General features: G+C 45.4%; 1 protein-coding gene and 1 pseudogene across 1 annotated transcript in view; one reads left to right on the top strand and one right to left on the bottom strand.

The window, feature by feature from the left end:
• Positions 1-16373, bottom strand: part of LOC119181180 (uncharacterized) — a 767515-nt gene that overhangs the window by 310186 nt on the left and 440956 nt on the right. The window lies entirely within an intron of this gene.
• Positions 1-16373, top strand: part of LOC142774565 (pyrokinin-1 receptor-like) — a 387277-nt pseudogene that overhangs the window by 232563 nt on the left and 138341 nt on the right.

The raw sequence follows: 16373 nt of genomic DNA, 5'->3' as shown, positions 1-16373 counted from the left end.
TGTGACGAAAGAAAGGTGGACTGAAACATGACTTAGCGGTGGCAGTGACCAAACCTGTGACCTTAAAATAACGCGTCCGATGCCGTTGTCCGATGCTCTATCAACTCAGCTCAGATAGAGCATTGGACGCGTCATTATAACACTGCAGGTATGGCCAGTGCCGGCGGTAGGAAATTTTTCAGTTTACGTTGTACCTGTTGGCAGTGTACTCTCAGCGTAGCCACGGGACGGCTTTAAGCTCTCCCACAGTAGAGTAACTAGTACTCGAAATCATTACCCACTTTTTCTAAACACACTTTTCTCTATTCCATCTCACACACAGTTCCTGCAAATAACAGTTTCTTATAAGTTTCTTGGCTATCTTCCTCATTAATACTATGTCTAACAAAGAAAAATGAGCTTCTGAGTTTCCACTTCTTTCCGCTGTATGTTGGATGAAGTGTCCAATTTTGGATAGCTCAGCACACGTATGACTGCTTAGTTAAATTGCCTAAATTGATTTTTCTTCGTTTTCGCAAGTGTTTACCTAAAATGGAATAATAGCTTTCTAGAAGTTCCCGTTTTTCCAGACATCTTTTGCTTTTGAATAACGTTTGGGTAAAGAGAGGGGAGAGGGGAGACATTCACGAGATGTTAAGCGCAGTTCCTCAGAAAGGCGGAGTTATAATGGGTATAAAAGAAAGCATGTTTGTTACGCCCACCTACGGCTACGTCATCACCGGTTAGCCAGATATCCCAAGCTTCTGCTTTACTCGGTCGACCTTAATTGACATTTATCTGTCTCCAAATAGCTAACACAGATAAAAAAATCCACGCACGACCACGAAGTGAATGATCACGAGGGGGCGAAGCTATAGTTCTTAAGGTCCACAATGTCTACGTTGAAATCGCCGACTAGAATAAAGAATGGACAGATGGTTCAATGGACAGACGGACGGACAGATGCACGGACGGCGCAGGTGATCAGGTATTGTGTGGTTATATACTCGATTAATGTATACATACAGTCGTTTTGTTGCACCGATGCTTCCGTTTTTCTTCTGAAGGTGTTCTATTTCAGTTCCGTTTTGTAAGGGTTGACAGACACGGACGACGACAAAACATGGCCCTGGGATGTTTCGACCCTCAAAAGCCAAGGTTTCATTCCCACCATTCACTTGTGAAGCAATTCCTTCATGCACTTAATGATTTAATCTAGTTGGTTTGCCATTAGGATTCCCAAAGTTGCGCGATCGAAGCATGAACAGAAAGAAAGCACGATCAAGCACACGAAGCGCAATCTCAGAAAGCTCGCGACGTTTTATACACGTGATATCGACGGAGTTATGTCTAGAGACTTCAAATTACTTGTGTGCTCTGCCACTTGAAAACGCTTTTTCACGGACAAGGCGATCGACGGCTCACGGATGTATCCATCTTCTCATTAGGAGTTGTTTTGAGTTTCGATTACCGGAGTCATTTCATTCTTACTCCTGGGTAATATTGTGTACGGTTTAAGCATGGGCCTGCGCCTGTAGTTCCTGTGTAGTTGATTGTCAACCTCTTTTTATTCTTAACTTCATTAGCCTTCTCGCGTGCTCAGCGATCAATAGTACGAAGCGATTGCCTTGTACCCTAAGAGCGCTAATAAGATCAAGGCGTCGCTGTTCACCGAGAGTTGGAAACACGACGCCTCGAGCAATGTCACCAGACTGACGTCTCATTAGACATCGTGTGGCACACGTCGAGACCGTACGGGCTCCCCAGGCCTCCAGAGGGAGAGGCTGCGACAGAACGAAGGCCCAACGGGCCTGCGTGGGTGGGGGGTGGGGGGGTGGAAGGAAGCTCGTTTGAAACGGCAAAGCAGGGGTCTCAACGCAATCAACGAATTTCTCGCCAGTGGCCTGTTCTGTGCATGACCATCTTCGTCCCGTATTTAAAGAAATTTAATGTGTGCGCGCATCAACTACTCGCACATAACTTGTCTCGGGTATTTTTGGTGTGTGTTGAGTGTAATTCTCAATATCTTTTTTTTGTAATCTGATGACAAATACCCTTAAAAATAACCTATATATATATATATATATATATATATATATATATATATATATATATATATATATATATATATATATATATATATATATATATAATTTATGAGGAATACGCAGATATCTTGTTCACACTCCATCCTTCAACCCCCTTGCCTCCGCTGCATCCCGGCAGACTTAATTTCGTGGCTGCGGCACGCGAGCTGACGTGAGTTTGAGACTGTTGCTATGGAAAAATCAACTGTGTGGCACTAGCTCTTGAAGAAATAGTTCTTGAAGAGGAGGTATGATGTGGAACGGGAGACAGAAGAAATATGGGAAAGATGGAGAGGTTAACTAGAACATGTCGAGTTTGATACCTTATATGTTGAGAGAACATGTGAAGAGCTGAGACGGGCGCATATACCGGGTGTTCAAAATTAAGCTTTATGATTTTTTTAAAATTAGGCGCTCGAAGGCACGTGAGAACCACTTGTGCAAATAAGTTAAGCGGCCAGGGGGACAGAAAGTTAGATGATAATTATCGCTGTCAGCAGCCCAATTAACTAAAATTTAATAATTAACTTTTTACTGGCTGCGGTAAGTTGGCATGTTTATATTGAAAAAATGTAGGCAGTGGTGTTTGTACACAGTTTCAGTTGGAAGATTTTTTCTAGCACGCCTGTGTTCCGAGATATCCGGCTCCAAAGTTTAATTGTCTTTCGCACGATTACGCATGCAAGAGGGTGAGGGTCCGCGCAAAGCTCCTCCCTAAAGTGACGCATCTGTTGCGTGTGGTGTTTAGTGTGTGAAGAGGGTGGAAGCGTAGGCATAGGTGATAGCAATTACCCTTGCCCTCTTCGGCCGTCGAAATCAAAAATCGAAGAACGCTTGCAACCAGTGTCGTAACACGCAACTGCAGAGCCTCTAACGATAGTGGCAGATACCATGCCGAGATAATGGTGCGAGCGGAGAATCTGGATGCCAGTGCGCGTGCGTAATAATCACTAGAGAAGCATGCGTGGTCGTTGCCTGGGCTACGCGAATAGCGTGACTGCTGATGTCCGAGTACTGTAACTTTTATTGAAACAAGAGCAACAACTCCACCAATAATAACTGAAACAGTTTTATCCTTGCTAACGCATATTTCCTGCTGCTACATAAGCATATTTCGGTCATGCACAAATCTCATCGAAACTCTTCACCTCTCAAGACGTCAATGCCCCAAAAAGTGTTCAAAATGCCTGCCTTCGGCAGCAACGCAAAGCATGAACCGCTGTCGCGTCGACTCGATGACTCGGCGCAGTACTTCTGCAGGAATACTCGCACAGGCAGATGTTATCCTGTCCTTCATGTCATTAACATCGCTGGGCTCTGTTACGTAAACTCGATCTTTAACGTAGCCCCAAAGGAAAAAGTCGAGCGGAGAAAGGTCAGGTGATCTTGGTGGCCAAAACATCGCTCCTGCGCGCCCAATCCACTGTTGTGGAAAACGTCTGTCCAACCAGTTCTTCGCCCTGGTAGAAAAATGTGGTGGTGCTCCATCGTGCTGAAACCATACTTGGCGCAGGTCATTCAGGGAAAGACTGCAGACAAGATCATCAATGACAACACCTAATATTTCTTCTGTGTACATCTTTCCGTTCAAGTTGTCCTCAAAAAAGTGAGGTCCGATGATCCTGTCCCCGAGTATGCCGCACCACACATTCACACTCCAGCGAACTTGATGCTTGTGCTGCCTCAGCCAGTGTGGGTTTTCTTGTGCCCAATAATGGGCGTTGTGAAGATTAACACTTCCATTTCGGCAAAACCGAGCTTCATCAGTCCAAATTATTCTGTGCAAAAAGTCATTTTCTTGATCAGTTTTGATGAGGCCCCAATTGCAGAAGTCAACTCGCCTTTCAAAGTCCGCCTCATTTAGGTCCTGATGAAGGTAAACGTGATATGGATGGAACTTGTGCTTTCTTAAAACATTTGTGACTGTTCCGATGCTGCGACCGCACTGATCGGCAATCTGTCGGATGCTGAGCTCTGGCATCGAGGTTACGCACGCGACAACGTCGATTTCAAAGTCTTCATCGACGATTGCCTTCCTGGTCCGTCTCGGAAGGTGGACAGAGCCTGTTGTGCAGAAGCGTCGAAACAGGTTTGTGAAAGTGGGCCTTGTTGGAAGGGGACGGTGTGGGTGGCGAGACGCGTAAAGCTCCATTGCTAACGAAGCGTTGCCATTCATTTCAGCCATTGCAAGCACCACGTCTACTTTTACTTTGGTAGAATACCTCACGCCAGAAGCAGCCATATTAGCTCGAAAGGACTCCACGTGGATTTCCTTGGTAGACCTTCAATGCAGAGACGCTGTGCTCTAACCGGAGGCACCCTAGTGCAGGACGGTCCTGCTAACGCGTTCACAAGAAGATGTCTCAGTGTGATCTAAAGTCACGAAAAAACGTCGCGAAAAATGGTCTCCTGTTATCGCGTTCATCAGGATCATGCGTAAGGCTCATGGCGCACCGCGCTGTCACATTTTGATTTCGCCGGCCGAAGAGGGCAAGGGTAATTGCTATCACCTATGCCTACGCTTCCACCCTCTTCACACACTAAACACCACACGCAACAGATGCGTCACTTTAGGGAGGAGCTTTGCGCGGACCCTCACCCTCTTGCATGCGTAATCGTGCGAAAGACAATTAAACTTTGGAGCCGGATATCTCGGAACACAGGCGTGCTAGAAAAAATCTTCCAACTGAAACTGTGTACAAACACCACTGCCTACATTTTTTCAATATAAACATGCCAACTTACCGCAGCCAGTAAAAAGTTAATTATTAAATTTTAGTTAATTGGGCTGCTGACAGCGATAATTATCATCTAACTTTCTGTCCCCCTGGCCGCTTAACTTATTTGCACAAGTGGTTCTCACGTGCCTTCGAGCGCCTAATTTTAAAAAAATCATAAAGCTTAATTTTGAACACCCGGTATTTAAATATTCGCCCACAGAACCCTGCTTAATCACGCTACGATACGGATTAGCTGCTTGCTCTTTCGCTACACGCTCTCCTTGTCTGCCGTTTATTAATCCAATCACTTATGCTCGTTGATACATTATTTACGGAGGCTGCTCTCTTCCTGACACTCCTCGTTCATTTATTTACATATATGTCCTATGTTAGGAACCTAGGCACGCTCATCGCTTTCATCACCTTTCCTCTTCTAACATTCTGCAACCTCCCACAGTGCTGGGCTTTTGGTTATCGAGGTGCACGTGTCCTACACATGACGCAATGGTCGCCTGCTTTCGAACACGCTGTATGACACGCCGTTCACGGTTTGTTACTGATAGCGCGAATATTAGCAGTCGTGCCCGGACCGATAATCTAAGAGATGGTACAACCCGACGAATCACGCAGTTCGGGTAAACCGGACGCTCAAATACAAGCGTACGCAATGAAGCCTGCGCGGCAGATTGGCAATAACCAGGGGTCGCTCAGGTCGGTGAAGATGTGACGTCTGAACAGCAGAACCCTACAGTCAACGCGTGGGAGAGGGACGTCGGGGACATAGCGGTTATTAAAAGAGGCACTGACTGAAGCGACGCGGGAAAAATCGGGAAGTGACACCACCGGTGCCATCGGCGCTGTTTTCCCCGACGTGGCACGTTCACTAGCTCGCGCATTCGCCACATCTATTCGCATGCTCACTCCGGGCGCAAAGCAAACGGCCCTAAAGCTCATCATTATAAATTATCTCGATGAAGCATGCCAGTTCGCAGCTTTACAAAGTGGCTAGCTCACTTGTTAGGCAAGTTTCATCGCATGCCCTGTTGAACTTGCTGCGTGCATCTGTTCGGGTCCTGCCAGGCAGTTTTGCTTAATGCTAACAATTTCATTTTAGCAAAAGGCATTCAAAAACGTTGTTCAAGCTTCACTGATGTGAATCCTGCAACGGGCAAAGCATCCATTGTCCGCCGATATTTTCCACAGCAATTTTTTTTACTCTTTACTGCTTTATCGCCACGGGTCCACTAACGAACTATCACTTTACAGATATGTTTCAATACGCGGTGTTTTAAATCTTCATCGTAAAAATCTACGTTTGTGCCTCTGATTTTAGATAAACTTGGATTACATGGTGGCTTTTGTCGGCGATTCTGACGCCACTCAGAAGCCAAACGTTATCTTTTAGGCAGTAACGTCGAACCTTTAACGCACAATACAGTATAGACCAGTTGGGAGTAGTCGAATTTACCCAAATTGTTGCGGTGCATACACATTTATGATGGACCGTAACGACGACATCCCACGCCGACAAGTCGAAACATTAGGGACTTCGCCCCTAATCACTCCAGCTCTCCCTTTAACCGCCGAACTACCAAGCCCACGCTCGCTGCTGACTGATTTGCACATTTGTAGCTAACGCAGCGGTTGCTTGGGCATGTTGATACGACATATTGAACGTAAACAGTGCGAAAGACGAGAGACAAGGCGAGAGACAAAAAGTTTCTTTGTCAAACCACGCAAGGATCATAACTTTTAAATGTTCATACTTTTTTATTTTTGACTGTAAGTTTTGCTTTTTTTTTTACTTCCTTTGAATTACGCAGGTATATAACGAGTGGTTTGACAAATAAATTTTTGTTGTAAGTCAGCATATTTGCACAGCGCAAGACTACGAGTACCTACGAAGTAACTACAGAAGAAGAGACAAGGACAGAAAGAACGTCGCTCTTTCTGTTTTTGTCTCTTCTTCTGTAGTTACTTCGTAACTACTCGTAGTCTTGCGCTGTGCAAATATGTTGATTTCCAATCACGAACTAGTCCAAGCATCTGTCTTATGTAAGTCAGCGCTGTTGAACGTGTCGTTCTTTGCCAAGTCACTCGCTTTTCGCGCTTTGCGCGCGTGTGCTGCCAAATGTGCTGTGTTTACCTCTCTTCCATTTCTCCTTCTATTTTTCATCTCCTCCATCCCCCTCGCATGCGCAGGGTAGCAATCCGGCTGCATATAGGCTGGTTAACCTGCCTGCCGTTCTTTTCCTTCCCTCCTGTCCATTTGTGCATGTGCATTGTCAACTACGACTGCTCATGGCGAAACCACGCAGGACGCAAACTGCTGTCGTGAACTCAGTGACGCGTACGCTTCTGTTTCGTCACTGAATAGCACGATGGCAGTCTTACTGTCTTGCTATACTCACGTATGGCCACGAAAGGTACACCAATCAAATGTTTTCATACGTACACCAATCAAATACGTACACCAATCAAATGTTTTCATACTGCGGGGAGGCCTTTTTCAGGCCTCCCCGCAGTTGTTATCTCGCAATGACAACATCGACAGATTATTCAACACTTTGAATCCTTTTCGAAGGGATCTGCGCAGATAATTAGGCATAAATCTTACTTATATTGCAAAAGAAATATTGCACGCATAAGCGTTTTTGCCTAATACCAGAGATAAGCTGCGCATGAGGTATGGTTTTCTAACCAGTTTGGGGAGCGCAATAAATTGGTGGAATGAGATTGATAAACAATGTCAACTTTCTCGCAAAAAATGTTCGACGCTAAAAGTTAAGAAATAGCTGTGTTTATCACGCATTTGCTACGACCAGATGTCACAGGTCCCGTTAATTCGGGAGGCGATCGCCGGGCTAATTCCAAGGGCCGTAGTATCGGCCCCCCAAACCGCACCACGAAAGCGTGGACGATTTAGGAGTGGTCCTTTTTGGCGCGCCAGCGGACGCCGGCTGTGGCCCAAAGAACAAGTAAGAGCCGAGAGTTGATAAACAAAACAAAATTATATTCTCAATAATGGCAGATCAAAAACAATACACAAGTATGCACACTCCACAATAGTTCAATACAATATGTCACCAATCAAACAACGTACTACACAGTACAATCAGCCACACTCGAAACAACGGACACAGACAACAATACGCACTACAATGCAGTCGCATGCATTGAACAACCAATACACTTAAAGACTAAAGAGTTAGAAAACTTACTCAGTCCAAAGTTCTTGGAACAAAAGTCTGAATGATACCCTTCCGAGAATCACTCACTCAAAGTCCAGCGTTGTTGTCCTTCCACTGCCCCCAAAGTTTCTCTTCCAAAAAACCTCGCGTCTTCAATTGACCGCTCTCCAGGCTCCAACCTTCTTCGCCGGAAACACGTCGGCTTCACACACGCAGCTGTTGCCACGCGTCTTCGCTCGATAGCGGTAGACACACACTCTTGCCTGTAGCTCGAGTCTTCACCCCTCAGGTGGAAATCTTCTTCTTCTCCTCCTTTGTCACGGAAGACAAAAGGCTTCGCCCACAAGGCGGAACACCCTACGCACTCTGGCGCATACTTTCTTCTTCTCCTGCTTTGTCACTAAGGACAAAACCTTCACCGACAGACGCAGTGGGATACCCTACGCACTCTGGCGTTAACTTCTTTCTGCTGCTCATCTCTCATCTCGGCTGCTCAATTAAATACCTTCCGCGCGAGATTCCAGAAAGTTATCATTTCGTCGGCGCGATGCGCAGCGAAGACTGGGGGAAAGGGCGAGACGATACGGGGGCCGTCCGCGACGGATGACTCAACCCGGCATCACCACGCCCATTTCCATCGAGAAATTTCGAGGGCTTGCTCGGCCGCCGATGTGGGGTGAGGAGGTTCGCCGGCGAACCTACGCTTCCGAGGGGAGAGGGACGCGTGCCCAGGGATTCTTTGGATGCTTGTTTTCTTTTTTCTTATCGTTGACCTCGCGGCGTCACTCCGGCGTTTCGTCGCGAGAATTTGGCGGCGCGCCCTTTTTTGAGCACTCGTTTTGTGACACCAGATGGTGGAAGCTTGTATACGGTCGTTAGTGAGTCAAGACATGAGAACGTCATTTTTTTCTTTTTTTAAATTAAATTTAAGATTTGTCGTGCGAATTTCTTTTCAAAAAATAAAAACGCACACTTTGCGCGTCTCTAGTCATACTTGAGAGATCACGTAGTATTTCTTGTACAGTTTCATTATCAGCCAGGATTTTTGTCGCATGAAGCGTATAAGGTTTTCACCTTAAAAACGATTCGCAAGCGAAGTTGTACGACAAGGTGGTGTATCGTGCTGTCTATTACGTCATAGGTGAAATTTGAGCACCTTTCACGGATGGTATCGAGCCATTTGACATTTCTGCCAGAACAACGACCACAGGCGTCGTTTTCTAAGGTCGTCAGCTCCCAACGCGCTTAGCTACCATCTAGTTTTATACCCTTGGCACGTTCACCGTCCGCCTTGTGGAGCGTACGACAACGCGACGTGCGCCTTTCCGTCCCGGGAATAAAATAGAAAAGTCATTTCTACCTTGGCCTTGAAGCAAGCAACTCTGGACTGTTTGCACACCTTCTACGCTGACAGAATCCACGTATACACGGATGGATCTACCACCCAGACTAGCTCAACCGGTGCCACCGTCCTTCCATCGCGACACGTCAAAATTGCTTACAAACTTTGTCACGTGAGCACATCGACTGGTTCGGAAATCGTTGCCCTGCGAGGTGCCATCGATTATATCAAGCAACAACCGGCTAATCGATGGGCAGTATTCTGCGACTCCAAGGTGGCTCTACAAAGTCTTTCGACGGCACTTCGTCGCGGGTCGTACGAACAACTGGTGTGGGATATCAGATAAATGCTGCACTATGCGACCGAACAAGGACACAACGTTGTGTTCCAGTGGATACCAAGTCATTGCGGTATCGCCGGCAATGACCTCGCCGTTGAAGCAGCCAGAAATGCACATGTACAAACAAACCCTGTTTCCATACCTTTATAAAGGATTGACTCGGCTACATACCTAAGTAAGCTGGCGCAGAACATGACACTCCAGAAGTGGCTGTCATCACAGTTTGCACATCGACATTATTCTCTCGACCCATCTCTACGACTCTGGCTACCCTCTGTTCTTTCTAGGGAGGAAGGTACAGTGTTGCGCCGTCTGCGTTTGGGCGTAGCCTTCACAAATGCCTACTCATTTAAGATTGGGATGGCCGAAGGAGCGGAGTGCAATGACTCCGCCATCGATGAGACTATTGAACCTCTCTTATGTTACTGCCCGGCATACACAACCGAGAGGCTTCACCTGCACAGGGCCTTAAATCAACTAGACAGAAGTGATTCCACTGTCGAGAAAGTATTGGGACCATGGCACTGCCCATCCCAATTCCGAAAGGCAACGAAAGCGCTGTTCAGTTTTCTCAAAGACACCGGCCTGTTTCATCGTTTGTGATGTGAAACTGTTACGCGTCGGCCCAGTCAGTGACCTTTTTCTCCAGGGTAGCCTACCGGGACTCAGCCCTGGTTAACCTCCCTGTCTTTCTCCTTATGTTCTCTCTCTCTCTCTCTCTCTCTCTCTCTCTCTTTAAGCACCTTCTGTGTTACTGTCCGAGTTACTCAAACGAGATGTTTCATCTCCATACTGCTATAAGTCACGTGGCAGGGATGCTTTAGCTGTCGAGATGGTATTGGCACCATTGAACTGCCCATTACAATTCCGAAAGGCACCGAAAGCGTTGTTCGGTTTTCAGAGGGTTAACTGACTGATTCGCCGCTTGTGACATCAAACACGCAACTCTTACACTGATGGCAACAGTGACTTTTCTTTCCTCCTCTCTGATGTTTTGTTCCCCTTCCCAGGGAAGGGTCACCTACCGGGCTCAGCCCCGGTTAACCTTCTTTATTCTATTCTGTCTCTTTCGCTTTCTACACCGTTCGTAAGTTCAGCCTGTACGTGTCTAAAAAGGGAACATCTTTGCGGCTCTGGATGTACCAGAATGTCGACCTGTTCTGACAAATGAGCGTACGTACTCTAAAGGTGCACCAGTGCCCGCTATAGGGGAAGGATAGAGCAAATGGATAAAAATGTGGCCTGTTCGTAGAGCACTGAACTTCGGCATTTTCTCCCCGCGGGCTCATCTATAATAATGCACCAAACATTTTCGGCGCCCGCAACTTCAAAGCCAGCAAGTGCACCAGCGAATCGCGGCTGTTCATTGTCCCATCACGGGCGCACATGCATTAGTCAGAATAAGCAATGAGTTAGACAAATCGAGGAACGTGACAGGTTGCGGGAACACGCGGTCCTTTCTGGAAGGAAAGAAAAACCTCGAGCCGAACGTTCGCTCTTATTTGTATTTTTCTCCCAGACCATTCTATCCATGTTTTGGAGTGACAAACGGTCCCCTGTCCCCTACTCTTCGATGCTTGATACGTTAGAAATTCGATGCAGTACTGGAAAGGATGACTGTCTGAGAAAATTTCGTTTTGTCTGACAGGAACTTAGTTTATATATGCTCGTCTGAAAGTAAATATATCGAGATTGAGCCTTTACACATGAATGACGTAATGACGACGATAATTACGCACCACAAGATAATATATTAATGTGTGACGTTGACGTTTTACGTCCGAAAACCGCGATACGAATACGTTAGACGACGTATTGAAGGGCTCCGGCAATCTCGACCGTATGATGTTCTTCAAGATGCACTGACAACACACGGCCAGGGTCGAACCCGCAACCTCCAGAGTCAGCAGCCGTGCACGATAACTACTGCTTCACCGCGGTGGACCAAAACACTACCTATGCTGAAACTGACGAAGTCCAAGCGAGGAAAAAGAGGCTGGTGTTAGATGCGACACATTTTTGTTCGCAACAAGGTATCAAACTCTCCCAGTCAGTTATTCATGCTAGCTAGCCTAACACACCTAACACACCCGCGTTACTTCAAGTAACGCGAGTGTCTGATGAATTGCCTTAAATATTCATTGGACGTTTAGGTCAGCTTTCTAAACAGCATGGAGAAAATGTATTGCTTACGCAGAAACACCAGACTGAAACGAAGGACAACACTTTGGAAAGAAAATAGGGAACCAAGCATTACAACACGGCAGAAAAATAGCAGAAATTGTGTTAATTTCAACAAGGCGCTTCCTTCATCAGCGTTTAGTAGTCAGCCATGCTGGTTGTAGTTCAGGCACACGCTGCAGGGAATTATGAATGGCGCTCGTAAAGTTGAACGAGTAACGAGCACTCCCTGTGTGGCTGTTGTCCCTTGGGTGAACGCGCGCACCGTTTAGCCGAAAACAGGAACTATGAAAGATGACTGTGGTCTCCAGGTTTTAAAGTGTTTGCTTTAAAGTGGCCGCATGTTCACCTCCATGCACTCATGGCTTCCAAAGAAATATGAAAAAAAAATATGAAAGCAGCTGGGGAATTTCGAAACGGAGCTTGGCAACGCACGTATTCCGAACAAAAAAGGAAGCTAGACTAAGTTCGCAAACGTGTGTACTTTACCGCCGAGCAACAAGAATTCCTTTTCTTATTCTTGGTAGCAGCCACGCGTCGAAACAAGGGTAAAATAGCACAAAAAAAGATCGAATATAAGTATAATAGAAGAACATCGTTCACGCCACCTATCGGAATGATCACTGACAACAATGTTAGTAAGATGTGTCGTATATCACTTAGTGCGGAGACTGAACGCAAAAGAAATGCTGGAGAACTTTATGACGCAACGAAACGGACCAAGAAACGGCAGGCATCGCCAAACCTTGCTGAAAAACTATGAGGAATCGGTGAGGTATAAGTTTAGTTCACGCAGACGGGTAGCGATGTTCCGGGCTAAGCGTGACAGACAACACACTTGGGAAACACAACGAAGGATGAGACAAGCCTGGTTTGTTACCTGTCACGCGGAGAAAGGCGCGGAAGAAAAGTTTGATAGTCACTAATGTATATATATCTGGTTGCGTTCTTTTTTTTGTGTGTGTGGAAGCATCAGCTTCTGTATAGACACGATACAGCAAAGGTTCGATTTGTCAGGCTGGTTAGTATATATACATGTATGGCTCAATACGAGACTTAGCACACAACATACACAATAGGCAGGCACACTTTACGTACTGCTCGTCGCTTTACTATTCTACTTAGCTACTAGGCTCGTGCTTATGGAGGCGAAATTTTCAACCACCTGTTTAGTGGCATGGGGCTATAATTTTTATTTCATAAGCCATTCCCCACCTTCTGGGATTCTGCATAACTGATTGCTAATTTTTGGGCTAGGGCTAGGGTAGCCCATTTGTCTTGGCGCTGCACTGCTGTAAGTGCAATGTAGCCGGTTCGACTCTATGCCCCCTCCGGCAGCACTTGATGAGAGTGAAACGCAACAGGGTTCGTATTATAGTGAACTAGAACCAACGTCCTAGTGGTACAAACGGGAGGGTTCTGGCGTGCCAATTGGCGCAGAAAAATCCAGGTGGCGCTACTGCATCCTTCCCCAGTGACGTCGATGCTCCCGTTGCTGTTGCCGCGTGCGCTCGTGCAAGTTTCATCGCCTTTGTAGCAGACAGTTTTTGTTCAGCGTAACGGACAGTACTGAATTAAGGCGCGTGGACGCGCGTTTTATTCAATTTCGGATCAGGACGTGCATCTGCGGCGGCGTCGCTGTAGCGTCTGAAATAGAATTTTTTATTATGTTTTTTAGATCAGTATAACGGCGTGTAAGACGGTGAGGCTGCCGTACGTGCGTATGTCAAGACGCGGGGGAGACGCTAACTTATCAGAAAAGACACCGATAGCTAATCTGGATGCCCCCGCGTCGTCACAATAAATAAATAAATAAATAAATAAATAAATAAATAAATAGGCCGATCAATCAATCAATTAATCATTTATTTTGATTGAAACAGGTCAAAATCTACTGTCCGTTATCTACCGTTTCTAGTGAGTGGGAACTTTGTGAATATTTTTGTATCATGCCATGCTGATAGCACAGATAGGTTCTGCAAACAAAGCACCACTAATAAAATAAAATAACAAAGCAACACATTCACAGCTTTGAGTTGTTAGCAAGCTTGTTAGATTCAATAGAAGACGTCTTTATTTTTTTTTCTTCTTGTGTTTGGACCGACGAAAAAAAAAAGTTGCCCCCGTATCTGCATGTTACACTGCAAATGTCGAAGGACGACAGTCTTGCGTCTGAAGAGAGTGAACAAAACGTTTATTCGATGTTCCGCGCAAGAAAATTGGTGAATGCTATTCTGGAGGCGCTGCGTTAGAGTGCCTCAAGCGTACAGCGGAGGCAAACGAGCGCATCAAGTCACGTCACACGTGAGACATGAGCACTATCTGGCAGTTATCTTGGAAAACGAAGCGCGCGACCTGCGCGCCCGTCTCGTACGTGATAAGGTGTAAAACGCAAGGCGACGGGTAGGTGCCACTACTGTGTCGTCATAGCAAAGCGTTGAAAACATTTGCATTTTTGTGGAAGCGTTGCATTTTCAGCGCCGCGTGGTAAACGCTACGGTCCTTAGAATTATTTATGTATGCTTTTTCTAGTAAAAAGACACACATTCAGAATATTGACGTGTTGTTATGGTGCCTCGGATATGCGCAATAATTGCTTTTTAAGTAAGAACGCTAAATTTTGAGCAATATTGGTGGGTGATAGGGTCGGCCGTTTGGAGTGTCGTTTGGTGCCGTTTAGTGTATCGTTAAGGGCAGACAGACAGACAAATGTACAGACAGACATACACACCAAAATATTTGCGTCGAAGGTCCTCAAGAAAGACTATAGTCTTTAAAAAAAACTACTGTGTTGTTTACGGCTGGAAGTCCCTCGCTTTAAAGATGTTCGCGTTGAGAAAGTACCCAATGAACACCAAGAAGCACTTCGTAGGAACCGCAGGGATGGATGCAGAGAAGAACACGTTGGCAGGCCTTTGAAAAACTGCCATCTGGGTAAACATGCGAATAGGGTATGTCTTATTATTCACATTAACTTTCCTCAGCGATAACATTTGGTCGCAATAAAAGCTGTTCAATTACGCGCCTTTGAAGTACTCCAACACAAAGACAAGGCAATTCAACAGCTCCTGACGCTGAACTGCATAAATGTTATTAAAAGCTATTCACATGTGCAAAAATATAAAAGAGACAAGGAGTGTTCATGACGTGACATTATTAGATATTTTTTTAAATTTTTTATCACGGTTCTGCAGCTACCCAATAGCATAAAAGATAAGCGACTGCTTGAGGGCTCCTTTTTTTGTACTTTACGTATAAAAGTACTCCAAAAGTAAAACAGAGCACGCGAGCTGTGACAAGGTCCCGCAAAAGTGAATACCAGCGCGCTTCATCGGAGAAATGGTTCTTAATTTTCGTGTTTGAATGATGACACTATCTTCAGGCGCATTCCCGCATAAAAATAGCGAATCACTTCTCTGATGAAGTGCCCTGGTATTCACTTTTGCGTAGCTTGGCCAGAGCTCGGGTGCTCTGTTTTACTTTTGGAGCCCCTATGCTTGACGCTGCATGTCAAAATCCATTAATCAGGCTGTCTCAAACGAATGCTTGTGTCACCCCTACAAGCGCAAGATAATTTTGCCGTATTATATTTTGGCGCTACCACTATTTAGAGTGAAAAGGCAAATGGAATTTTTGCTTTTTCAGCTATGCTGCTGGATAACCCAAAAGAAGATTTGGACACAAAAATGTTGTCTGCGCCATAAAAAACACAAAAATTAAAAGCTGATTTTTGCTACCGTTCAAAGCCCAAGTCTGTCAATAAAATACGACAAAACGTAAACTGGTAAACTAAGGAACCCACTATACGGAGAGTAAATCTAGTGGAAGTTTCAGAACTCAAAAAAATTCATTAATTTATAGCTCACCATTGGCAAAGGTAGAGCGTACAAGTGTAAACACCCAGAAAAAAATTGTAAAAAAAAACGCCGACGAAAGAAAACATGGGTACTCAAAATATGCACTTCATTTCTAATCTCTTGCGTCTTCAATTACATGACTTGCGTTCTTATATTATAGCTGTCTGCCGAATACAGCTTTCCGACATTCTCAACATGCAGTACTGACATTTTTACTCCCCGGCGAAATAAGGATCTTCTAAAAGCAGGCCAACATACAAAAACAACGATTAGGAACCAAAAACGCCTCTATGAGAGTTTCCGCAAAAGCCGAGGAAGTATAGAACAAATATCAGAGTTCTAGAGCTAAACTTTTAATGAGTCGACGCGAACGAATCTGATATTTATTTAGTGGAGACTCGACCATTTGTAAAGTTGACAGATGCTGAGGATTTCTCAGAAACTCCGGGCAGCAAGAAGTAGGTCTTTGAGATGTAGAGAGGGAACGGCTCAAGGCACCACTCAAGGAACTAACCCATTACGCAATATCAGATTTAGGAAGTTGAGAAAGTTTGCGTGCTCTGCTATTTCTCTACTGAACAAGCGAAAAGTAAAGCATGCGCGCTAATATCGCAACGCGTAAGTTGCCGATGGTCTTATGTGGATGACAAAAAAAGTCCTTTCCCCTTCTCCCCAC

The sequence above is a fragment of the Rhipicephalus microplus genome, chromosome 10, assembly GCF_043290135.1.
Source record: "Rhipicephalus microplus isolate Deutch F79 chromosome 10, USDA_Rmic, whole genome shotgun sequence".
Classification (NCBI taxonomy): domain Eukaryota; kingdom Metazoa; phylum Arthropoda; class Arachnida; order Ixodida; family Ixodidae; genus Rhipicephalus; species Rhipicephalus microplus.
This window is presented reverse-complemented; position numbering and strand designations above follow the sequence as displayed.